Below are 26,851 nucleotides of genomic sequence, written 5' to 3' on the forward strand. Positions count from 1 at the left end.
ATTAAACCAAAGGAAATAAAAACATACTGCAAATTAAATAAATATATACAGCACACTAAATTTAATTAGGAATCAGCCAATCAAGGAAATGGTATTAATTAAGGTGTCTTCTAAGGAGCATATCTAAATTACACAGACTGCTCCCTAAATCAAATGACACCTCACATCTGAGATTTCCAAATAAATAACCACCAGTTTTGGTAAAAGCTATGGAAGTAAATGCCACATTGCATGGTCTAAATGCCACATTGCAATGTCTAAATGCCATTCTTAGTGCTGCAGGCACTTCACCCTGGAGTTTGGTGCAGAGGCATCTGCCAGCCTGGCACCCCTGGAGCCTGTTCTGGACCAGGGTGTGCAGAATGAGGAGAGTCCCTTGCTGTGTGTGAATTCCTAAGAGCTGCAGCTGCATGCTGTGCTGTTTGGGTTTGCATGATGTGCTAACCTTGCACTTTTGTTTAGTGCACTAACATTAATGCCACCAGACTGCACATTTCAGATAAGGCATGTTGCAATTAAAACAGGGTAAATATTAAATAATTAAATATTAAATTAAATAATTAAAACAGGTAGGGGTAAATATTCATTAAAGCCCAAAAGACAATGCTGAAAGAGGTGGTGGTGCAATTAATACAAAATTGTCAGACTTTCCTTCTGCAAATAAGCTTCATTTCTGTACAAAGAATACCATTCTCTATCACATACTCATGCTGATCCTTTACCTTCCCTGTATCAACAGAGCTGTAGAAAACAAGCCTGAAAGTGCCCTGGCCATATGAAAACAGGATGGCTATTTTTAACTGCAAACTCTAACACACTGATAAATGTTATACTTGTTCCCAGCTTTAAAGAGTAACTTACAGTGACAAATTTATTGCTAATTGCACAAACAGTTTATTATGCAGGACCATAAGAAATCTTCAGGTCTAAAGGATGTGTACTAAGAAGTTATTTAATCTGGCAGATACTGATGAATCAAGGCCTTATTTACCCAGAATTTTTTGAGTTCAGAGCTTTATGCTCTGCAGTAATTCTGTAGGTGACTACAAAAATAAATGGGGTTTAGGTCAAAATGTTGAAACCTGGCTAGTTAATATTAGGCAAGTTAAAGTATACTCAGATTGCCAAGTAGGCTGGCAGATTTTTATACTTGGTGAGTACTTCCAGCACAGAAACCAATGACTTTTGACTTCAGCATCCAGTCTGTTCACCCTCTTCATTGACTTGTAGCTGCATTTTCTGTCCTGCTTGCCCAGCCTGGCTCCTAAGCCCTGATTGTTCCTCCTCTTCTCCATTTTAAAGTTTATAGCCCTGCCAGAGAGTTTTCTAGTTTGGCTGTTACCAGCTAACTTCTTTTTTCCATTCATCCCAGTGTCTGATGAATTTTTGAATCCAGATCCCAGATTGTGACTGATTGAGAAAATAACTAACAGGTGCCCTATCTGCAAGCCTCATGCTCTGCAAGTCTGCCTCTCTTATAAGAAATGGGTGTTTCTACCTAAAATCCCATAATGGCAATATTCTACCACTGATTTAAGAAAAGGAAAGAAACAATTATTAAAACAATATTTCAAAATATGAGCTGCAGACAGCTGTCTCCCACACTTACCAGGTTGAATTACAATATAGTTCACTTTTAAAACAAACCTTCATTTCAGGGAACCACAGAGAGTCAACTGGCACATAAATCAGCTTTCTGTAAAATGGGGAACAAACCTACAGGGGCCATAGGAAAGGTGATATGCAATGTAAATATGAAAATATCCAAAAGGCACACTCTTTCTTAGACAGATTTGGGTAACTTCTATTAGGGCAAAGACTACAGACCGTATTGCTTTAAACTGTTTATCTTGAGAGATCTCATAAGGTAGCAAGGAACATTCTTGATGAGTATTGTACAATTGGCCTTCAAAGACAAAGTCTTATGAATCAGTTGCATCTTTCCTTGTGACTAAGCATGTGCCAGTCAAATCTAGTCCTTAAAAACTATGAAGCTTAAGTGTTATTTAAAAAAATCAATGATAATCAGACACTTAAAGGAAATCTTCTTTCCTTTACAAAACATAGATTGATAATGTCAAAATATTTTACATGAACACTTGATCTCATCAGCATTTAAAATTTCATGTAATTGAACATATTCTAAATATCATTGTCAATATTTTTCTCTCTGAATAAATTTCGGAGACTGACACTTCATTTCAGCTCCAAGTGAAGTAAGTTTTGAAATTCCAGCTGCTGCCCCTGTTTAAAATTCTTTCTCTCAACCATCTCTATTCATTTCTTCTGCTGGATTAATATTAATTTAATATATTAATATTTACTTTGTTTACCAGTAGCAGTTCAGTACCAGTAACTTCAATTCCATGAGCAAAGGTAACTTCTGTATTATGCTTAATAGAAGTATCATTCTTGTCTGATTGTTTTTTCTTCCCTCCCAAATTATGCAGTGCCTGCTTTGCAAATAGTCCTTGAACACCTCGGGTCCAGTGGTACTACAGTAACAGAGTATAATTCTTCATTTTAATCAAAGGTGTGTACCTCAGGGAAACAAACTCAATGTGCTCTCTGGTGAGCACCTGTGTATTATTCCATCCTCTTACCCTGTGTGATGCTGGGTTAGCACCGGGGTGAGAGAGATGAGAACCTGGCTCTCATCTTCATCCTGTGGCAGTCAGCAGCCCCGACCTTGCTCAGAGGAGAGGAGACCTTCTGCAAAGACCACTGAAGGCAGAAGGGATGTCATTCCAATGTGCTCAGGCTCTCTTCCTGCCTCCTGATTTCTGAATGAAGTTTTTGTTATTTATCTTTCCTCACCGAGATTAAATTAACTGTTGTTTGTTCAGCACTCTGAAATACTCAGTGAAGTATTAATATTTACAGAGCATTTTTGTTCTTGGTTTGTAGTTGTCATTTTTAAAAAAATCATATTTGTTTTCCTGTTTGGCTCTTGAGTAGTCCAAAACTGCCAGTGAAACAAGAGAAGAAACACAGCTTTTTCCTTATCTTTTCCTTATTTCTACTCTATCTCTTTAAGAAACGTCCAGAGTAAATTAACATTTGCCAAGTGTGAGAAGTAGAAATGAATCTTCAATTCAGGTTTTATCCCCGACAAACTTTGTGTGAAAGCCACATTAACAGAAGTTCCTTCCTGAATGTCTGCTTGCCAGATGGAAATTTATCTTTAAAATCTGTACAGTAGTGTGACATTGCTGACATGTTATTTCTATGCAGCTTGTCTGTGCATTGCTGTTCTCTCAGGAAGGAATAATCAATCCATTTTAAACTCAAAATATAATTGCCTGTTAATATCCCCTGATGCTGCAACAACCTTTAATCATGCCTAAACATAAAATAACTCGTGCAGAAGTTTATTTTTTTTCTTCATTAATAAAGCAAATAAAAATATAGCAAGCCATTAGGCCGATGCAGTTCACTTATAAAGGCTATTGTATTTATTCATTATCTGATTGAAGACACTATTTTAAATTATGCATCTAAAACAACTAATTGACCTATTTAATCTTAATTAAATTTAACTGAATTATTATTTGCACAGATTACTTGGCCATCATAAAAATACTTCAGAATATACAGTGTTTTAAAATAGGTGAAAGTTTCAGGAAGAACATAATTTTTTTTTCACTTTCACTCAAAATACCTGCTAGAATCAAACCCAGATTCCTCATCAGATTCATCTTTTTCTTAATTTCCTTTTCTGGTACTCAGAACTTAACTTTATCCTTTTCTGTATCAGTGCACCAGCATGCAAGCATCTGCCAGAGTCATTTCTCTCCTGGAATGCTCACATCACACAAAACAGCTGAGTCTCCTTGTTCTGGTGAATAAGCCCAAGTAAGAACAAATTTCCTTCTGTTCTGGCTTTGACACAAGAAAATGGCCATGAGAATCCTGTCCCATCAGTTGGTGTACAGACAGTGGAGCCAAGGGGATTAAAGGTTCCCATTGACCCCACTGCATGAACACTGACAGAACTGCAAAATTCACCTCCTAGAAAAAGGAGAAGAGGGTCACTGGCCAGAAATTAAGGCCAGCTATTTCTTCATTTGGCCTAGCTGGATATTTAGGGCTCATGTGATGTGATGTCACCTGGTACTAAAGCAGTGGCTTCAAAGAAACCATCTATTGCTCATCAAAATCAGCAGAGACTGAAATATCATCAATCTTCTTGTTAAACTCTGGAAACATCCTGAAATAGTTTCACTAAGACAGTAAACAGTATGAGGTAGCAACAGGGTTTTTGAGAAAGAAAAATGTGGTTTCCTCTTAGCTGGATCTCACTGCTGACATAAATCTTTGCTGACATGCATCTCTGTTCAAAAAGTACCAAAGTCTACCCCAGCCTAAAACCTTGGTAATAATCTCCTGTGGTGGTTCAAGTTTCTAGATGAAGTAACAAAAAAGTTTATTTCATAGCCTTGTCTCTGAACCTTGATGTCTTTGCATATATCTTCAGGTGGGATAAGAAGAGGTAAAAGGGTCAGTATAAACAAATATAAATATTTCCCCAGGAAAGAAAGCGAAAGAGAAAAAGAGGAAACAAGATTGATTACAGTAGTTTAAATGTCAGTTTCTGACTGTTTATTGTCTCAGTTGTGTCAGGAATAAGTTTTGCCATGTTCATGCTCAGGAACCTTCCCAAATTATGTGTTGGATAAAAAAATCTCATGCTAACTCTACTCCTCTTGCTTTTTTATTTCTGGGTGTATTAGAACAGTCTCTGCCACTCATCTTTGGTGCAGATGAGCAAAGAACAGGACCTCAATACAGAAGAAAAAAAAAAAAAAGGAGAATATGCAAATGATGCTAAAACCAAAATGGGAGCATGACAATATAAAACGTGATCCCTACTGCCTCTGAGAAGGGATTTATGCCATGCCATGACTCCAACATACAAACTATCTGCTCTTAGGTGTCTCAGGAGATCTGCTGTCTCTCTTCCCAGCACAGCTCTTCCCTAAGAAATATCCACTGTCTAGCTGCCCTCTGTCAGGATGTGTTGCTGAATTTCTTTTCATCCCTTCCCTCTTCTCTCCAAGCTAAGCTCATCCACAGGGCAAATTGTAGGGACACACATGGACTGAGTCACATCTTATATGTGCCACTGCAGCAAAAGGACATGTAAAAGAGGAAATAAAATTCTGTATTTCAAGAATATGAGATTAATCCCAAACTTTTCCCAAACATTTTTCCTCTGGCATTGTTCTGCATTAGGAAAAATACCATAACCTGGCAGAAAGACAATTTCCTTGTGAAAGTTAAAATGGAGAGATTTGTGATAGAACACAGGTTAGATATTAAACTACAGGATCATTATTGTACTTGCTTAATGCACAAATCAAAGTGTTCAAGTTTTATACAAACTATAAAAATCTGCATGAGTTTCCCATCATATCCATTAACAGGCAAACCTTAGGGAAAGCATTTTCCTATTAGCCCATCAGCACTGCTCTTCTTATTATGCCAACCACAGGCTCTTTGTTTAAAGGGCACAGTAGGCATCTTCCCAAGGTTTTATGTTTACTCTTCTGCTGCCCTCCAGACTAATGAGAATGGAGCCCCTGCTCCTGCCACTTTCAGACCTCTCCTTCATTTTTTGCTGACAACCAAACCCTTCCTCCTTTCCATTTGATGTAGAATTTATATCAGCCACATGGGAAAAGGAGGAGCAGCTTCAACCACTGACTTTAATCTCCATGTGAAAGGCAAGGCAATGGATGGGGCAACAAGGAGCATTGAAGTCCTCAGCATAAATGTTGTTGCTCATTACAAGCTCCCTCTCTAGGGATTTAAAAAAATCTTCAAAGGGGAATTGCTGCAGTCTCACACAGGCCAGCTCTCCTTCTCACACACACACGCCTTTCACATCTCATACATGTGGTTTCCACGCAGGAAACAATTACTGTAATTAATAGACCCAAATAACCCCACTGTTCATTTAAAAATGCACTTTAAATTGACAGTGGCACAAAAAAAGAGTGGCTGGGTGCTTAGGTCTCATTATCCATGTGGACTAAAATCCCAGTTGTGTATATAGACTGTCAGCTCTATATTTTTCCAGACCTATCACATCAAGTTCAACTCCAGTACAAACCAAAATATGCTCATGGTTTGAATGTTCTCCAGGAGGCACTCAGACATCATTGTTCCTCCCTACAGCACCTAGGAGCTATTTCGTCTAGACTGAAATAAATGTGACTGACATTGGCAAAGGGGTTTCTTTTTCATCAAGAGGCAGAGGTTAATATTTGCTGGGGACCATAACATCTCTCAGATAGTAGGTTAAATTAAGGATTCTCATTTGTCCAATTTGGAACATTTCCCCTTGCTTAAAGTTATTGTTACTCAAAAAGAAAAAAAACCAGCAGCATATATTATAACTTTTACTATGTTTACATTCTGCTATATCAGACACAAGAACATGATTTCTTCTTTCAGCACTTTCAGTAAGAAATATAACACACTGTGATTTTGCCAGTGAATTGGTAACTATTGCTTTCATTAGTTTGAACTGGTTTTTTCCCCTGCTGCTTGACTGCAGCTGCTGCTGTATCCCTCCCACTGGCAAGGTCCAGGGCAAAACCCAGTAGGACCCTTTGCTCCTGAATGTGAGACCAGGAGTCTCTAAAGCAGTTGTACACACATGGAGAATTGCCATGGGATGGGATGGGATGGGATGGGATGGGATGGGATGGGATGGGATGGGATGGGATGGGATGGGATGGGATGGGATGGGATAACACACAGTCACAGAGCTGCAGCTGTGGAAGCACAGCTGGGCTGCCAGTGCCAGCAAAGGCTCCACACTGCTGAGCACCACCCTCTGCCCTCTGAGTGTCCAGCACTCAGCTCCTCCATGCCCAGAGGAACAAAGGCAGCAAACCTTGGCCCCACACACGTGGAGCTGAAAGCTCTCACCCTGGCACAGAGAGCTCCTCACAGAGGGTCTGCTCTGCTGTGACCCTGGGACAGGGCAGCACTTGAGTAGATGGAGTAGCACTGCAATCTATTTCTTTCACCTCTTGTTTCTTTTCTTTAGCAGTGCTGAGAAAGCCCAGGCCATATCACTGGTGCAACAGCTCGATGTGTTGCTCAGTTCACATATCTCACATGAATCATCCATTTAATTTTGAACTCTTACTTTAGCTTTTCAAAATAAAGAGTTTTGGGGTGGGTTTTTTTTAAGGCCCATGGGAAGAATATGTTAGATTTGACTTCTGGTATTTGTCTTTCATATGTTTCAGTGAAATTAGTTAGATCTGGAAAATGTTGCCCTTTACCTGGTAATTCAGGAAACCAAAGAAACTAATACATTTATCAAATGAACAGAAATGGCCCTCTGGATTTCAACAAAGTTTCCTTTTGTTGTATATACTAAATTCCAGTATAATCAATTTTCTACACATCATAATGTTTTAGAACAAAGGTTGAAATGACAATGAAACTTGATTTTTATAGCTCTTTGCCTGCAGAAGAGAGAAAAGAAAGCAACATTTTATAGTGTCAATGTACACAGAAATAAATCCAGGAGCTCTTTTTGACAAGAAAGGCCACAGTAGTTCAATTCACACAGTTAAAGGCTTTTATGTTGTTCTAGAGGGCTGTGATTGAGCAACACATTAAAAATATATATTATGAAAAGAAAAAGAACACGGGAAGGTGAAAAATTACGGTTTAATTTGCATTGAAGTGAAATGACCTCGTAATAGTGGCTGACAAAAGAATTAAAAATGTGCCTAATAATACACATAAACTCCAGCAGACATTCCTAAATCTGCCTGTCGCTTATGAGCAGGGAAGTGCTTTTTCTCTCTCATTCTCAGTTGTAATTTGGACACACATAGTGATATCTGCTGGCAAAACAGCTCTCACGCATTTGTCAAAACAGCAGATGGGGAACTAAAAGCCCTGGATGTATTTACTCATTAGGGGATCCTTTCAATCTGCCTCTTTGCTGTGGTTTCTGGGTTTCCTCGAGAAGCCTGGGTGTGCTCCCTGGAAGCTAAACACTGTTGCTTTCTGCAGGAGCATGTATTTTATATCCTGGTATAAGAGAACAGCAGCAGCACTGCCAGCTCAGTGTTATGTACAGCCTTCAGTGTTTGGTGTTTTCTTACATCTTCAGCTTCTGGAAGCAAGAACAGGTTTTCTGGTTTTGTCTTTATTGCTTGACAGGAATTTAAATTTTATCCCATATGGTAATGAGGAAAAATTACCCAAACACACTTGAAAGCATCAGAAGCAAAACAAATAAAAGGGACTGATTGTACAATATCTAGCTCTCCAAGAAAACAGCACTAAATGGGTAGTCTCATATAGTCTTACTGAATGCCTTCTTAACAGCTTTATGGCCTTCCAGCCAATTCCACCTGTATTTGAAATAAAAGAAGGGTCAGCCATAGCTTCATGTATTTATAACAGAGAGACATAGGGCTGCTAAGCCCTGTTGCTCAGGGAAGCAAGTGCTTTCACAACTCATGACTCTGTGTGTGATATCTCACAGTGGCACAGGATGTTGACAATTCTTCTGGACCATCAAGCTCTCAATCACAGAGTCCATACCATATGCCATGAGAAGGGTGGGTAAATGCACACTGGCTGGGAGTGATGGTCCTGTTCCCAGAGAAACCCTTGTGCAATGGATTCCACTGCAATGAACACTTCAGGGGCTTGGCAAAGCAACAGGTTCCTCCACATCACCCCGAGTTCCCCCTGGGAAGCACCACATTCCTCCCCAGCACCATGAGACACAGACAGTGGGAGCCCCAAAAGTGAAGGGATTGACTGCCTCAGCATGTTTGTCCAAAGGTCTGCAAGTACAGATGAGCAGCAGTGTAAAACTGATACAAGGTACAGACCCGTGCAAGTCCAGGCTCCCTGCAGCTCTGTGAGCTTAGCAGGGGAAATTCAAGCACCTCCACATATGGACAAGCCACTGTCATAAGCCTGTGGTGAAGGAATATGTAGGAACTGGACTTCAGACCATGAAGTTCCTCCTCCTTCTACAGAATTGCACTTGAAGTAGCAGCTGTTAACAATTCACTGAGCTAAAACGAAGGGAAAAGCATTTCCTTTGATATTTGTTTCTGAGCTGCTGATATTTCAATGATAAAGCTGCCATATATAAAGATGTGTGGATGTGAACAACCACAATGCCTCTGTAGACTCATCTATTGGGAAAGAACAGTATCATTTCTCTCACAGAAACTTGGATGCAAATTTCATTTTATTGCTAATTCCTGGCAGAGAACTACAACTTCATATTTATCATCTTTCCTATGTGATGTATCACTACCCACACAACTCTTTTGGTTGTGGTCTGCACTTTCAAACTCACAGGGCAAATCCAGCAACTCTACATACTAAAAACTTTTATGTTTTTACTTTAGGGTTCCCAAGTTTTTTCAAGAGACATTGATAAGCAAATTTTTAGGAATTTTCAGGAGGAGATTTTCATATATCACAACATTTACCTAAAAACATCTTCAAAAGAAACTTCCAACTTGCTGGGTCACATACCTTCTTACCTCTCTCTTCCCTTTGCAGAAAAGAGGGGAAGGAGGACTCCCTTCCCAAGAAGAATAATATTTAATCAGACTCTTGTAAAAACTTTTAGACTGAAAGAAAGAACTGCAGTGATAAAATTCAGTTTAAAACTATGGAAAGCTCATGCAGTAACAGATGATTCAGCTCACCTTCAGAGATTCTTGTTACCATGCTACTAGGTTTCTTTTCTCTGATCTGAACCCACACTTTGGCCTGAGGATGTATTTGCTGAGAAATTATGAATAACATAGGCCACTGACTTCCAAAAGTTGGTTCAGGACTTGCCAAAAAAGAGATTTGTTGGGGAAAAAATAAAAAAGAAGGTGAACTCAGGAAACCTCAGACTGGAAGAGAAAATTGTTACAGGAGAAGGTCGCCTGTTCTGAATTTAGTATCTGGATTAAAAGGCTGCTAAACAACAAGACTCAAGGAAATGAGTCAAGTTCAGAAAAAGGAGGCACAAAAGATTTAAGGTAAAAAGCTGAGCAGCCTAGATAATGCACACTCTACAAAGATAAACAGTTCCAGTGTCTGTGTATGGCTGGCTCTTTCAAATGAGTGTTGGGTATGAAAGGAAACAGGAGGCAGAGAATGGGAAGACAATGGGCACTGACTCCAAGCCCTAAGGAAACACATTCAGGGCAGAAGAGAGTCAAGCATGAGAGATGAACCTTATTCCATTTTCTCAGGCAACACTCTCACTAACATCCCAAACACTTGTCAGAGGAGCAAACTTATGAGCACTCTCATGTCCTCAGAAAGAGAGCCCTGGCTCAGCTTGAGCAGTTCCTGTGTGCAGTGGGGCAGGGAATTAAAAGAAGGAAAACTTTGGGGCAATGGCTGCCACATGCAGACTCAGATACACCAACATCTGTCTGTATGGAGGAGTGTATCAGACAGTGGGATTCACTCCCCATCTATTTACTTCCATATAAACACTTCCAGGGGCGTTTTTCACAGATCTGTTCCTGAGCTGGCACAATTTCATGCAGCAATAAATGAGCACCACTGTAGCAATTCTATGTTCAGTGTACAATGACACCAATGAACACTGGCCTATGACAAGACTTACCAGCACTGAATCTTTGGCATCAAGCTGAAAAAAAAAAAAAAAAAAAAAAAAAAAAAAAAAAAAAAAAAAAAAAAAAAAAAAAAAAAAAAAAAAAAACAGTTTCAGCAGAAGATTGAATGCTGGGCAATCAAAAGCTATGGAATAGTACTCATTCAAAATATCAGCAAAGCTTTTTCCCTAAAATATGGAACTAATAAAAATGTCTCTTAGAGGATGCATATGTCTGTGAAGTCAAAGAGAGGAAGGAAGAGATCACAGCACTTCAATATATGTCAGATCTTCAGTCAAAGTCTCTCCAGCAGTATGGAGGCATCATAAAAAAGCTGCTTTTAGGTGTTTCCCTCCACAGGGCAATGTGTGAGTGTTTATGGTAACACAAGTGGCCCCTGTCTGAAAACAGATGCATGCTGGTAAATACCTGAGACTACTTCTAGCATCCTACATCATTTCATGGAGATGACCTAAATGTCCCACAAAACTCTGGAAATACTTCCAACCTAAATGTAGATATTTTCCATCTTGTACCTGGGATTGCTGTTAAAGTGACCTCTTTGCAGACTTTCCACCATGGAAAACCTTATCATCATAGACAGGGACAAATACCTTTGCCACTCCATTTTATGCCAGGTTGAAACAAAGCTGCATGTATTATCTGATTAAGCCTTATAAAAATGTGCAAAATATGCACAATGGAGGTTTTGTGCAAAGATGAAGTCAAGGAAATAGATGTTCTTTGGGACCTCTTGAACTTTATGTTCTCTGCATGAATGGCAGAAAATATGAGTTCTGACGATTAGCTATTTTCTTCTGGGAGTTAATGATATTCAGTACTCAGCAGAATTTAATTCCTGCAATAGTTTTTATTTATGAATAGGTTACCAGCTCCTTTAGCATTCTCTAGTTCCACTAAAGAGAGCAGAATTAACTAATTTTTTCAGCCTCTACACCTACAATTTTGTCTCAGAGCCTCTTTTGTGTGGAACTAAAGGTCTGGTACTGTAGTTTTTGAGTGCCCCTTGTGCAATAATGCTACAGCCCATATTTCCCACACTCAAATGATGTGATCCCTGAGCACTCTGGAGCAGGCTGAGATTTTACACACAGTCCTGTCAACAGAGTCAGGATGCCAGAGAGGCTAGTGGACAACCTGGCCAAAAAGTCTGCAAATCTTTCCATGGCATTCCTGTGAAAATTCCACCAGAAAAAAAAAAAAAATTAGAAAAAACAAAGCTGCAGAGGCAGAGAGAGTTTTCATGGTAACTGCAGTAAAAATGAAATCATACTCTTTCTCCCATCCAGCATTGCAGAGGCAGATCATGCTAATTCTTACACATCAGAGCTCAGTTATAATCATATTATTTGCCTTGGCAAAACAGCTGGAGAAAAAACAGAGAAATATCACTGGGGGAGAAGGGGGACTTAGATCATATTCCCATGCCATTTTTCATGATTTCCATTAAAAGTATAATTCCTGCTAATAAATTGTTAAGACTTATAAAAACGATGGTAAGAAAAATCTTCAAGATAGAGAAAGAGAGCATAAAACCCTACCAGCAAAGATGGAAATTACATGTCTAAAAGGTTTAATGTTGCCATTTCTTTGCACTTTTCACCTCTTGATGTTGGAATAGTCATTATGCCTCCTTATTCTGAAAGAAATATAGATATAAATTCATATATGTAAAAGTGTGCACATAAAGATATATGTGTGTGTAAAGAATACTCTTAGATTGGATATTGGGAAAGATTCCTTCACTGAGAGGCTTGTCAAGCACAGGAACAGGCTGCCCAGGGAAGTGGTGGAGTCACCATCCCTGAAGGGATTTAAAAGATGTATGGATGTGGAACCTGGGGACATGTTTGGTGATGGACTTGGCAGTGCTGGCTTAATGGGAGTCTTTTCCAACATAAATGTTTCCATGATTCCAGTGGAAGAGTATTTTGGTACTGGGTGTGAGAGGTCTGGGGAGCATATTATAGGTCTGAAATTGGACAAATAGCAGTATGATAACACATCCCAATGTTGTTTTTATATAGCAGAGATCCAAGGACTCATATTTCATTCCAAAGGCAAAGGAAATAGAAGTTCACTCTCAGCAAAAATCCTGGGCAGCACCTACTCCCTCATGGGGGTCATGAATCATAGGTGATGTGAAACACAATGCTGCAAGAGGAAGTTTCAGTAATATTATTTTTATCATACTTATCTCAATCCTAATGTGTTATTCTTTGTACCTGACACAGGAACGTGTGTGAAAGGAGACTGTCCAAGAAAAAAAATCTTGGAATTTTTACTTACAAGACACACAAAGAGTGAAAGGACCCCCAAAAATGAAGCAACTGCCTGGATGCAGAACACAACTTCAAGCTCCTTCATGAGGAGTCCAGTGTTCTCTGCAGTGAATCATTCAGCTGTCTACAGAAGCCAACCTCTCTGAGGGTAAATCTTGTTAGTATTCCCATCCATCACTGCAGTGCTCTTTGATCAAGACAATAATAAAAGTCTTGGGGGATAGGAGAAAATGCTTGTTTTCTTGTAACAATCCTTCTAGCATTAACTCATACCATGAATGAGACCTGCATGGTTTGGTCCAAAGCTTTCTTAATTCATACATGCTCCTGCTCCAGGTTCCTTAAACTCTTGTTCAAAATGCAATCCATACTGTTTACCTAAGGATTTTACAAACAGTATTCTCAGTATGAAAAGGTTAACAATCACTGAAAATTAGCATAACTTGTTTAGAGAGCCAACTACATCTACATTCTGCTAACAGCAAACACTAATTAACAATGTCTGCTAGCCCCAACATAAATCACAACTGCCCCTTTTCCTCTTCTGGCACTGCACTGGAAAATATCAAACCAGCAAAAATATTTGGAATGTTTCTTACTTCTTTCTGGGTTTTTTTGGGGTTTTTTTTAAATTTTATTTTATTAATGATAAAATATTGGATGTCAACATGCAATGCTTTGTGCATTGCATCAGACAACTCAAACAGTAATTGTGATGAATGGGAGTGGAAGGGCCAAGGTTACAGGCATTTAAGAAGGCTCTGTGGATAGCAAATATTAGGATTGATTAAAGGTCAAATACTTTATGGATTTATCAGTGTTGTATACATTTTCTCATGACACAGAATCACTTAGACTACCTACAAAATGAAATAGGAAAGAGCTGCAAATCAGATAATTTTTGTCTTTAACCCACGTACAGGCTTAGTCATTGAGAATAATTAATGGCACAGAAATGTTTTGATTAGTCAAGCAATAAACCAGACAACACCCCCACAACCCACCCTTCAATAATTCTAGCTTCCCCCAGGTTCATAGGTAACAGGCTTTCTCAATTAATGTTTAATATTTACAAACACATAGTCTAGGAAAATATATATCTTATAGTGTTGCTTTAAATCTCCATTTATTTAAACCAACCACCCCAGAGAGGACACATCAGTGTCCAGAGAGGATCTTTAACTTAATACTTTACCCATGCCCTGCTTTCCTTGTTTTCTGGGAAAACAGAGTTTGAGATGGGTATCTCTGTAGTGCCTTTGATGCAAAGAATTTTCTAGGATCCAGACAAGCAAATAAATGACTGTCTCCATTTGTATCACACTGGATTTGAACTGAGATTCCTGAAGTCTGTATTTCAAACAGAACAGAGCAGTAGAAGCTGGAAGTGCACAAATTTGTGGGGAAAAGCCTTGGATTGGCACTTTTGTTTAAGTTCTGTGAGATGTCTCTGCTGGTCTAACCAACATCAGGACTGAGCCTTTAGCTCAAACCCTGAAACTTAGGTATAGTACTTCAGGCAGTGAAAGCAGTTTGAGGTCAGTGGCTTTGTTCTTCTCTTTCAGAACTGGTGGAGCTGCCCTGCAGAGCCTTTTGTTACCTTTGGAGCTCTGCCCCACATCCAGAGGCATCTCCATGTCCTTCCAGCACAGCTGCTGCCGCCCCCAAGTGCAAGTCCTGGCCTGGGATGTGCAATTACACTCTAGCTTTTGAAATTTACTGAAAACAATGGAAGTAGCAACTTAGAGGAATCCCACCATAGTCTTGCACCTGCATTTTAGGAGAGTTTTTGCTCTGTGTATGTCTTTCACAGTCAACAAAACAGCTGGGGAGGCTGAGCAAAGACAGAGGAAGGAGAGGGTTTTCTAAGCCAAAGATTTTCTTTTGTAGGTTATTATTTGCTCCTGTTCTGAGAGATGCCCATAAAGTTCATCTCCTCCCACACTACTGGCAGTCCCATTCACCAAAGAAACCCTCCAAGGTATCTGAGTTTCCCAAAAGATGGCATCAGTTGCAGCCTAAGTTACCACCTAAGGCTCAGGATGGAGAAACAGCCATCAGTTTAATCAAGGGATGCCAGAAGAAAGGCCCCTGTGGGATGGGTTACTGATAGCTGCACTCTGCTGTTCAACAACTGAGCAAATCTTGCTCTCAGTACCCTGAGAGGGGTGAAATCCAGCCCCAAAGGCTCTGCCCTCCGAACTGAAAGGGCTGTTTGAAGAGGCAAAATCAACAGCAGTGAGAACAGGCAGAATGTGTTGGGGGTATCCACAGACACCTCTAAGGGGGAAGAAATATTTGCATTTGAGTAACTCCAGCATTTCTCCATTTTTCTTTCTGCAAAGTAGCCTTACTGATTTCCTGAGAGTATGGACATGCATCTTCCAGTCCATAGCTTTTGGATGCTTGCTATAGAAACAAAGATTTAGTTAATAGAAAAAAGACAACCAAGCCTAAATTTTGGGCTCTACTAAATGGCAATTTGTTGCTAATTAAGTTCTTTTAAATTTGATAGCAACCTCTAATGGGTGAGAATACAAAAACTCAGACCTGTTTCCTCAGCAAGGAAGCCTTAAAGAATAACACCCATTTGGCAGCGTAACATTTGATTAAAGCAGGCTCAGATATCCCAACTGCAAAGGTTAAGCACAGACATGTGTGTCACACATGATGCAGTCAGTAAATGATGTAATGTTGATAGACCCATAACAATGAAAAACATTCCAACACCAGATTTTGGCAGAAGGTTTGGTACCATATAAAATACAATTAAATGGCTATAACTTGCATGGCGTGAGAATCAGTGTCCTGTAAAAATAACACAATGCTTATTAGAAACTTTCCAAAATATTTCTTTGCATTTCAAAACAACTGCTCTGCTTTTATAATTGCAATTCCTTAAGCAGGTTTGTAGTGTGCAAGTTGGCATTCATAGTTTCATTTTGGAGGGGTAATGCTATAAGCTGCAGGCTGCTTCTAGAACATTTCATCTTATCACTAGCATAAAAATCCCTGCTTTTGCAGCAAAGGAGGTCTAGCATGACTCTGTTTTTTTCTCAAAATGAAATTTAATTTATGTCACAGGACTCCTGCTCCACTGAGAGTTTTCAGGGGAACTGAGTCATACAGTAGTCCTGAACTTTACTAGTCCATGGGCACCAAGTAAGCCACAGATTTTTAAGAAGAAAAACATAGACTCATAGTTATATAGGAAATGTGCAACATTATTTTACCAAAGGCAGATTATCTGGACAAACCTTGTGACTTCATTTAGAAAGAAAACCAGTCTCCCAGACAGTGAAAAAACTCAGTTGTCTGTGCTTCTATACACATTCAATACCATGGTAGACAATAAATTATTATAAAAATTGGGCAAAAACAAAACCCAGCAAACACCACAGTGAAAAGGACCAGGCTAACCATGGTGAGGAGCTGAGAAGTGTGACCATGGCTACTCAGGGAGTTGGTTTCAGTCAGGACTGAGCATGTTTGCTATTTGCAGCCATGGCTTCAGCACAAAAACATGAAACTGTGCTGACAATATTTCCTGATGACCATGGTGCTGACAGCACAGAAGTGTCAGAATGACATGTCAAAATGTCCCCAGCTGAGGTCACCCAAAAGAAAGTAAATTGTTTTATATCAGATGCAATATAGTGTATTAAAGGAGAATTAACAAGAACTTCTGATGTTAGCAGTGCATTCAGCTGCCAGAAATTTGTCCTCTGGTTGTTTCTGTGGAGCCATGTTTCAAACTAATCACATAATGCTATTGAGTTGTCACTGTGATGTAACCACTCCAAAAGCTAAATGGGATGGACCCAAGGCTCAGGCACAAGGTATTTTCTACAGTGAGAATGAAAATGAGTCAGCACTTCACAAGCTGTTGCTGTGATCTGTTATGTCAAAATGTATTGAACTTGTCAACAGTGCTTAAAGAGTGTCAAAGGAGAGGTGGAGGAATGGCTGGTGGGCATGGCCTGGGAGGAAGAGTGTGTGGCATCCTATGAAATCACCTCTCACAAGGTAACAAACAGCTTCAAGGAGAGGCAGGGACTTGTCTGTCTGCTCAATGCAATGCAGGACAGAGTAGAAATTCCTTGCACTGAGTTGGGTGATCTGGCCAGAAAGCACAAACTGTCCATCACAACACCAAGATCTCAGCTGAAAAATGAAGTCTTTCCAAGCCCTTCTCAGCTGAATAATTGTTTTTGTTTATTACCAAACCAAGCTGATTTAAGGCTCAGCTGAGGTAAAAAGCTTTGTAATAATTACCCATGATTAATATCTCATTAGCTGTTAGCAACCAAAAGAAAAGGTAGATTTTGGCCATCAGTGCACTAGAGAGACAGTTTTCAAACCTTGACCTAGCAACTAAAAATTCATTGAGACAGCCCCAGAGCAGATACATCCCCTGAGAGTGTGAGTTCATGCCTGGAAATGACAATATTCTTTCTCATGTTCTTTCTCTAAGCAACCAGCAGACCCAAACTCAATTTGGCTTTGTATGAAGCCAAGTTTTTAAATTGCTTTTAATTGCTTAATGTGCACAGACCAGTTAAATGACAGGGAAGGCATCCTACTTCACAGTTCCCATGCCAGTTTACACATGCTCATAGACAGAGCTGACACACAGATGCTCATACACTGGATACACATTTAAATCTCTGTGATAATGTGAGTAAAAAACACTGACAGAGCCATCTGTGAAAGAAAAAAAAAATTAGTTCTGTTGGCTCCTTGCTTTCAAATGAAGTCTACAAAACATTCTCATTCCCAGGCAACTATGAATGATGATACCAAAATCCATAAAATGGGAATTGTGAGAAATCCACAGCATATGGCCAACAGTAGAAAAGAGATATTGGTTTACATGGAAAAACAAGGAGTTTTATTGTCCTGCTCATATCATATGAAGCATGCTTAATTCATTTATTTATTTTTTTCTAATAGTCTTATCCTTTTATATTATTACAGTGCTTCAGAAAATCTCAAGGTCTAGGGGGAAGTTTAATGTTTGCTGTTCTGGGATCATTTGAAGCCATGCATTCAAAGAGGACAAAATCACTTTTAAGTCTGCCTGTAGGAAATCTATCTTGGCAACCAGACAACTAGAATTAGTTATTAAAGGCATGTCAAATGAATAAAGACACCTCTGTAAGGAAAACCGCAAAAGCATTTACTTTTTCTAATATGAATAGTGGGCTAATACCAAATCAGCTTTCATTTTCCACTCTCCCTTCACCTCCTAGACCAGAGGTCAGATCCAATAAAGAGTAACCCAACTGAAAATCATTTTGGTTTGTTGCATCTATTACATAGCAGATGTATATTAAATAGCACTGCCTGGAAATGAAGCAAACTCACATAATCTGACGTGGCAATCTCCTTGTGGAGCTGGTTCACTGCAAGGCAAAGAGGTCTGTGGTATTATTAAAAGTCAGGAGGCACACCAAAAAGCAGGGGGCTTTCCCCTTCCAGGAGGAAAAACAAAAATAGATTAAAAAAAAGAGAGCTTTCTAGCACTGTAATGGAAATTATGATACTACAATAAACACGTTCAGGATCAACTTCTTCCTTACACTGGGAAAAATCCCTGGAAGAACTTAATCAACTGGCAAAAACAAAAATAAGCATTTTCATGGTAGTCAGAGTTTGAAGGAGTGGGAGCAATTCCTGATTTTACTGAAGATTTCCTGTGTGATACCTTCTAAATTCTGTAGATCAAGAGACTTTGGGATTTTCATCTTTACTGTGACTGCATCAGAAAGCAGGACCTCTGTGCTCTGTGACTGTTCTATCTATCCCCACAGCTTTACTTAAAAATATAAAATTTATGTACATACCTGCTCCTTCAAATCTTCCTTATCAGAATATGGTTAGATTTGCCCAAGGTCCAAAATCAAGCATAAGCTTCTGCTAGGCTTTTTTGTTAATTCCTGGCTAATATCTAATAAGAAAGAAGCCAGAAAAATCCATGAGTGGGCAAATAACTGTCCCAATCTGGTATTTGTTAAAGAAGCAACTATAGATTGTGGTTTTATCTTGATCCACTGAGTCAGGAATATTTATTTGGACTAAAGTAGCCATAAAAATCAGCTTTAGCTGTAGTTATTAAAAAAAAATACATTTTTTTGACATCAGGTAGCATATACAGTTACTAAATTTGTCAGAACTGTAATATTATCAATATCCTTCATTTTAGGAAAAGTGTACTACTTATATACAAAATAATTTACCTGCTTGATCAGACAATGAGAAACTTAAACAAAAACATGGGAAAAGGAAATCTATTTGATGGAAAAATACTGATACTACTCATAGAAGTTGTGGGTTAGCATCAGACACTTTTTCGAAGACTTTGGTAAAAGAAACCTTCCAAATCTTATCAAAAAATAAGCTCCTTTCAGTTCATGCAATTCAGTAGAACACAGCCCAAAGGAGCTGCTGTCCTGTGGCCTACAAATCACACAGAATTTCTCCAAAGTGGATAGGTACAAGTCTCTTCTTCATCCTTCCCAGAGGAGAAATTCTCAGCCTTCTTCTCTCACTCCTTGCCAAGCTCTAAAGCCAGCTCTCCTACATGTTATCACACCACTTGCACTGTCTCAGGAAGAAAACTCTTCATTCCTATAACATACCAAGTAAAACACTGGGAAAAGCCATCCCTGACTTCTCACAGCACGTGTTGACTTTTCTTCACGTTACACTCACAGCTTAGCTCTAAGGAATTTCTCTATCACTCAGACTAGATACAGCCAACAGAGTGAATCCAGCTGAAATTCCTGTTCAGATTAACTCTTTGGAGCCAGATGCAAGCACCAGGGAGGGCATTCCCTTAAGCCTCTTTCATACCTAGCCATAAACAACAAGAAAATGCCCTAAAATCCTCCAGTTTGGATTCCATGCTCTCTAAAGCAGGTAGACCACAGCACACAAAATTAACCCAGCTGCTCTGATGCTGGAATCATGCCTTTCTGATCTGCCAATAGGCATCCAGTGTCAGCTTGAGGAGGCCAAGAAATGAAGAAACCACCACTTATTTGGTATTACATGAACTCTAAATTTTGCAACAATGATCACTGGTCCTGGGGAGACTGGTAAGTGCCCAGCATGTACCTTCATCTCTACATTTCCTGGTATTGATCACATTACCCTGATGGGAGACCTGAGCTCTAGAGGCCAAACCTCAACTGTTGTCCACGTCCTGGAAAGGCACAAAGCCCAATTTCTGAGTCTTTGATAATAAAATATTCACTGTAAAAAGGATTCAGCACTTCCTCCAGCTCCCAGGCTTTCAGCAAGGACAGGGTATGTTTGTGTGTCCTCTTGGATGTACATGGAGATACAATTCTGTGGTAATCACCACAGCATATCCAAAATAGCTCTTTCACATCCTTCTTTGACTTGGATTTGGGGGAAAAGGCCCCAGAGTCTCAGCAGAGAACTATATTTAGACTAGAGTTCCTTCCTAAAATTCCATGGAGGCTATTTTGTGCCCTGGAACAGGAAGATTTAAGCCTCCTCTACCTTCAGTTCAAATATGTCTCTAATCATATGAATCTTCCAAATTTCGAAAATCTACCTCACAAAGCTTTTTATCTGTTTTGATAACTTTGCAGCACTCAAATTTCAGATGAACCATGGGCATGTAAATAAATATTATGTCCTTGGTGAACCCCTCACGGGCTTCATTGCATATTTACTTGCAAAACACAAAGTTGGCCTTGCATATTTCTGAAACACTTTGTTAAAACAGTGAAGGTCTTTTTTGCCTTGAAAGCACACACAAACAAAACCTGCTGCATGCTGGCAGACCAAATAGCTGTATGGTGCTATTTTGTTCTCTTGGCTTCAAAGCAGTCATCTTTCAGAAGATGGGTTAGTTGGGCCCACAGGAAGAAAAGTACTTTTACTAAGGAAAGAGGTGCCCCATTTAAGGAAGCCTGAAGGACATATGTCCACCGGGTGAAAAAAAAAAAAAATCAAGTTTTGTCATTGGATACTACTGGGAACCAGGGGAAAAGAAGCCTTGAAGCTTTTCCCTTCTCAAGCTCCTCAAGGACAAGAAATTATAACAATAATTAAACACCTGCAGGGTGCATGAGAGACATGTTTTTTTGCAGAAAGCATGTTTTCAAAGAGGTGTTGCCTTCTTGGACCAATAAGTATTTTTTATTTTGTTTTGCACGTACTATCCTATATATATGTGCAGTGTTTCTTTAAATAAAGCTCTCTCTCTCTTTTGCTTTTTCATGACTATGTCACATTATCCTTTTCACCACTCTCCTATAGCCTAAAATGCAACAAAGCTTCACTTGTAAAAATTAGTGAGAGTGGTGCTCTGCTCCATAGCATTTCTCTGTTTAGTGATCTTTTCATGCAATGGCCACAGTACAAGGTTTAAAAAGGTGTAGATGCAAAATTATTTTGGTTTTAGCATGCTGCCAATCACACACTTATTTTTTCTGTCAAGCTTGATTCACAACCAACCAGAGGTATCACATGAGATCAGGTAAGGAAAGAAGGCTCCCATCATTCCCCCCTTTTCCTTTCCATAGGGCACCTCATAGGGAATGGCACTCCTTCTTTCCAACAGATCACACCAAGCTTGCATTGTGATTCCAGCTCCAGCACTGAGCATATGCTTCATTTCCTGTGCATCACAGCATAGCAGGGTCTAGCAGGGCTGAGCAATACAGCCTGCAGGATTTTCTCACATACCAAGACAAAAAGGAACCCTGCAAGTTGTCCAACAGATGTCTGCTGTTAAGATATGTTTTTAATCACAGAAGGACAAATCTAATAAACAGAATTTTTATTATGCATTTCAAGTTGTTGTCTCTGGTGCCTATACTGGCATTGCATATCTGTTGGGATTTTACCTCACAGCAGTGATGCAGAAGAGACAAAATGAGTGTACCCTGAAGTCACTGCTATTCCCCTCATTAGTATTTAGTTGGTTTAGAAACAGGATAAACTATAATTCATGTGAGAGAGCATATATATGCCATATTGGATTAATAAAAACAATTTCCTAGACTTCTGAATCCCCTTAACTTTCATTGATGTGCCTCTCTCTAACAAGTTTAAACACTTCTTTTTATCACAAGCTGACCCGCAGAAAATGAATCCATGCTTGAATTTTAGACTACTCTACCTAGCTTGCTTGCCAAAATTAAAGTAAATTATACTAGAAAAAAGAATATGTGCTTGAAGCAACTTTTTCATAGTCTTACTGATTGAACATGACACCTCAGAGAAGGCAGTATGTGAAGAACTGAAACTTGGCTTTTAGTCATAAATATAAAATTGTATTCTACATCATAAGCTGCCAGACACATCAGTACAAAACTGTGTCATTGAGGAAAGAAATTGCAGCATCTTGTGTTATGAGAGCAGTACAAGACTATGTATGGACAAAAGCGTATCATTAGGGAAAGAAATTAAGAAATTGTCATATTATGCATGACCACAGCAATAAAATGAAAGTTTTACTCTGTAACTCGAAAGGAGTGTTTCTTAATAATGTGGTCTTGACACTTTTAATTATTTTTAATTATTTCTATTATTCTTAATTCAACTTTCTTATAATTTTCACTTAAAAATGAACATTTTTCTAAGCAAAACATACCTGAGTTTTTCCAAGCACAGACCTGGTTATATTTCATACCCACCAGCTCCTGTCACTGCCACTGGAAAGCACAAACTACATCTGCCAATCTGTAAACTGGAAAAGAAGCTTGTAAAGGCAGCATGAAGACAGCACTGGTACCAATGTGATACCAAAGGATTTTATATGCACAGTGGTTTTCTCACAATTTAATCATAAATTAGAACTGTGAGAGGGTGGCACTGTTAGCAAATAGCTCCGTTCTGTTAAACTTTATTTTTAAATGTTTCAGGCTCTACACAATCCCTTAGCAGAAGACCAAAAGCAAACAGTAGAGGTAAGTGCTACTGACTGCAGAAGTCCCACAGAAGCAAAATATCTACAGGTTTTAAAAACTGGTTATAAACAATCTTGCCTTTGGGTCACACAGGGGACTGTGATTCTAGTGCAGTTTAGCACACATCTAACAAGAAATTAAGTTGTGAAAAGAAATCATTATATGTTCCCCATTTGGAAGTTAGTTCTATCTGCTGAATGATGGATTTCTGTAGCCATTGCCCTCTTATGGCCAAAAGGATTTCTATCCTACTGCTGCTTCATTTTCTAAGTGGTAATTAATTCATTGATGAAATATTAAAGGCCCATATGGTAGCAGAGCATCATAAGAATTAAATTTTCCAATGTGTGGGTATTCCTAGTCTGGTAATTTCCCACAAATGCCCTACAAAACGACAGGAATTTCCATTCAACAGACTTAATGATGCTACTGGAATTTTCACAAACTTCAAACTTTTCACAGACTACCATGAGACTTTGGAAACCCAAAAAAAAAGTTAAGCTGTCCACTGCATTCTATAGTCTCCTTTATATTTTTCTATTTGTGAGGCTTATTCTTAACTGAATACTTTACTTCAGCCCTGGACCAACTGAACAGTTCTGCACTTCCACTCAAAAGGAAAAAAAAGGTGTTTATTTTGCATTTCAGCTGCCTGGTTGTGCACCAACACTTGTTGATGCTGCAGGGGGAGTGGAGGAAAGATGATTGATCTATTCAAACCATGTGACAGTCTCTAGCTGCACTGGTGCCTCTTGCTCTGCTCACCAGGCTGATTTCAGAAGACTGTTTGAAGAAGTAATGCAATCCATTTGCTGAGTTTCCAAATAACCAGAGCTGACAGCCCTGTGCTGCAATAGCTGTGCACAACACTGGTGATGAAGCTTTACTAACAGCACTCTAACCAGAGGGGAGGGGGCAGTGAGCCTTGTTTTTCAGCAGCTCCATGCTGCTGAATTCAGTTTTTCTTCCCTTGTCTGTGTTCCTTCCTCAGGAAAGTGTGAGCAGCCTGCCAAAACAAAAACATGAATAGTAGGAGGGCAGACCAGCACTGCTGGCAGAGCCAGGACAGCCACCTGTGGTACCTGAGAGCCACCAGAGCTGTTTCACAGGTCAGCTGGAGGGATGGCAGCTGTGCTTCAGCACTCAGATCACAGAGCAGATTTAAATTTGAGCAGGAACATGAAACAGAGTTAGAAGGTAAGGACTTGCACCTTAAGAGCACATGGAGGAGCACTGCCCATCAGTTGGGCAGACCCTGAGTTTTTCTCAAGACCAGGCAGGCAGCTAGCCAGGAGTCTGTGTGCATGTTCAGGCCACCAGGTAAGAGCAGACCAAAGGGACCAGGGGAAGCTTTGTGTACAGCTCCTCTTGCTAGCCAGGAAAAAATACAAATTCCCCTCCAGTGGGGACAGAATTTGGGGAACCTCTCTGGCTCCTTAATATTGTGTGTTTATTTTCTCCTGTTATAGGATTTTATTTTGAAAAATATCTATTTCCTATCTTGGCAATGTTACTTTACAGCCTACACTCATCCAAAAGAGCTTTTGTTGAAGCAATAGTATCATATGAGAAATTGCAAGTGTTGCTATGAAACAATAGTCTGGTAAAGAATGGTGAATTAATTCTAATGAGAAACTAGAAGTGTTTTAGAGGATTGAATAGTAGTGTGTTCTACCTTTGACATTTGCAACCTATGTTTTCATTAAACCCTGCAAAATACAGATATGGACTGTCCTGTTTACAATTTAGTGTTCCTGTTCCATTGAACTGCAGTATTTCTGCTTTAAGATTATGCAAAGTCACATTTATCTGGAAATACTTTTTGTTGTCCAAATAATTTAGATAAACTGCAATAACACCAGCAATCCCTAAATGTTTCCAGAGGACGTGTTGAATACTTCTCACTGCTGAAGGAACAAGGTTCATGTCTGCTTCAATAAGCCCCAGGCTTGCAGGCTGCCATCTGCCCACCACAACAGCTCATCTGGCACATCACCACTTTCTAGTCACACAAACTAATTCAGTGCTTGTTGGCTGCTCTTACCACCTTTTCCCTCACCCTCTGTGTGACAACATGCCTTGGATTTGTGGCTCAAGCAGTGCATGTGCCAGCCAGCCCTGCTGTCCGTGCAGCAAGGAGCTCTTTGGGATGGAAAGGCAGGTCTGCAGGGGGCTGCAGATGACAGAGTGGAGATTGGGCACCAGTGTCACATCCTACAGATATAGGCACTCCCAGGATTCATGCCAAAACAGCTCTGTTCAAATCTGCAGGCAAAATTATTTTCTCTGAAAAAACCTACTTGCTTTGAAATTATTTTGATAGGAACAAGGACCTCCACAATGTGCATAAATACCTGTGGAGGACACAAAGGAGGTGGGGCCAGGGTGCTTCCAGTGGTGCCCAACTGAAACAAGAGGTTCCCTCTGAATGAAGGAAACACTTTTGTCCTGTGACTTGACCAAGCACTGGCACAGGTGCCAGGAGAGGTTGTGGAGCCTCCCTCACTGGAGGTACCTGAAAGCCTTCTGGACATGGTCCTGGGCTCTGCTTGAGATGGGAAGCTGGGCCAGATGACCTCCACAGGTCCCTTCCAGCCTCAACCCTCCTGCCAATCTGCAATGAGAATCTGAAGGAAATTTTAAGCCTGTTCTTAAATCCACCCAAGACACGTACAAACTTCACAAGGAATTTGTGCAATCTTCTTGCCCATTTATTGCCTACCTAAACCAGGAGCGGGCCAAAGTGACTTGCTACATCCCAAAATAAGTTCTTCTTTTCGAAAAGGTAGAGAGAATTCCCTATTTATGCTCTTGAGGCTTGGTTCAAGCACTCAGTTCACGAAAGATGTTGCAGACAGACATAAACTATCTCTCCCTGCTCTCAGGTGAGTAGAGACACAGAGGTTATACCCACTGAGGCTTTGCTTTCATCGTGGAGCAAAGGTTTGTGTTTTACCATGGACTGTACACCTCAGCTCAGTGACTTTTGCTGCTGGGAAAATCACAAGGAGAAGGCACTGTATGGGGCTTACCTGGCTGGCAATAAAAGCTATAATTATGTTGTCTCCATCAAGATTCAGTGCAGATAGCCAAGATGCAGTGGCCCATAATTATCTGTGGGATGCTTTTTAAGTAGTGCAGGGCAAATTTACATCCTGTAGGATGGCTAGATAAAAAGACAGTCAAGGCTGCTGTGGAAATAAGCTGAAAATTAACCTTTTGCCAAGCCCCAGCTATGATGTCCTGGTAAATTAGCATCATCACCTTTGAGACTTTTGCTGGCTTTGTGTGACTTGCTGAGCAAGAGGGATCATACACCCACCTCATCTCCTGTGCCATGTGCTGATGAGAAACAAGCCTGGGATTACTGATGCTCACTGGCTCCCCATCAGTGATTCTCCTGCACAAAGACACAGCTATCCTCTGGTCACTTCCACTTCCTGCAAGAATTCTCACCTTAGCTAGATATACTAATGAAACTATTGTTTTCAAAACTGCTACTTTGAACAACTTAGAATTTCCAGGGTTTTAAAAACAGGTCATACACTGACTGAAAATCCTACTGTAACTCAGACTAAGGGAACTTCATTACCTGCAGAGTTACTACTAATTGAAAATAGTGTAAGAGGAAAGACTGGTTTCTAGCTATAATTTGAAAATGTCTCTCTTGTTGGGAAACATCAGAAAGCTGATATCAAAGAGAATTTTTTAAAATCCAGATTAGTCCTATGAAAAGATTTGCACACATTTGTCCCACTAACACTTTGATGGAGCAACTCAGACATTGCAACAGTAATGTTTTTTGACCTTTTAATCAATTCCATTTTGCAACTAGTCCATCTGAGAACCACAAATGGTATTTACAGGACTCACTCTCTGGAGTCAATGGAAACTTTGTGTCAAATAACCATCTGCAGAGAGAGACAAAACACATAGTGACAGGATAAGTTTGTGGAGAATCTGAATGGAT

The 26,851-nt window shown here is 39.7% G+C and overlaps 1 long non-coding RNA gene across 11 annotated transcripts in view; it reads right to left on the reverse strand.

Moving 5' to 3' along the window:
• Positions 1-26,851, reverse strand: part of LOC130251113 (uncharacterized) — a 65,911-nt gene that overhangs the window by 22,037 nt on the left and 17,023 nt on the right. For 7 of the 11 annotated variants that reach the window (XR_008840095.1, XR_008840094.1, XR_008840098.1 and 4 more), the window contains exons 3-5: positions 23,784-23,887; positions 18,778-18,881; positions 12,210-12,288 (exon numbers count right to left, since the gene is read on the reverse strand). This is a non-coding gene — a long non-coding RNA (uncharacterized LOC130251113). Of the gene's footprint in view, positions 1-8,371; positions 8,391-10,639; positions 10,664-12,209; positions 12,289-18,298; positions 18,337-18,777; positions 18,882-22,565; positions 22,655-23,783; positions 23,888-26,851 lie in introns of those variants that run through there. The other 4 variants (XR_008840100.1, XR_008840096.1, XR_008840101.1 and 1 more) reach the window with 4 other exon arrangements.

This window comes from Oenanthe melanoleuca, chromosome 3 (assembly GCF_029582105.1).
Source record: "Oenanthe melanoleuca isolate GR-GAL-2019-014 chromosome 3, OMel1.0, whole genome shotgun sequence".
Lineage (NCBI taxonomy): Eukaryota > Metazoa > Chordata > Aves > Passeriformes > Muscicapidae > Oenanthe > Oenanthe melanoleuca.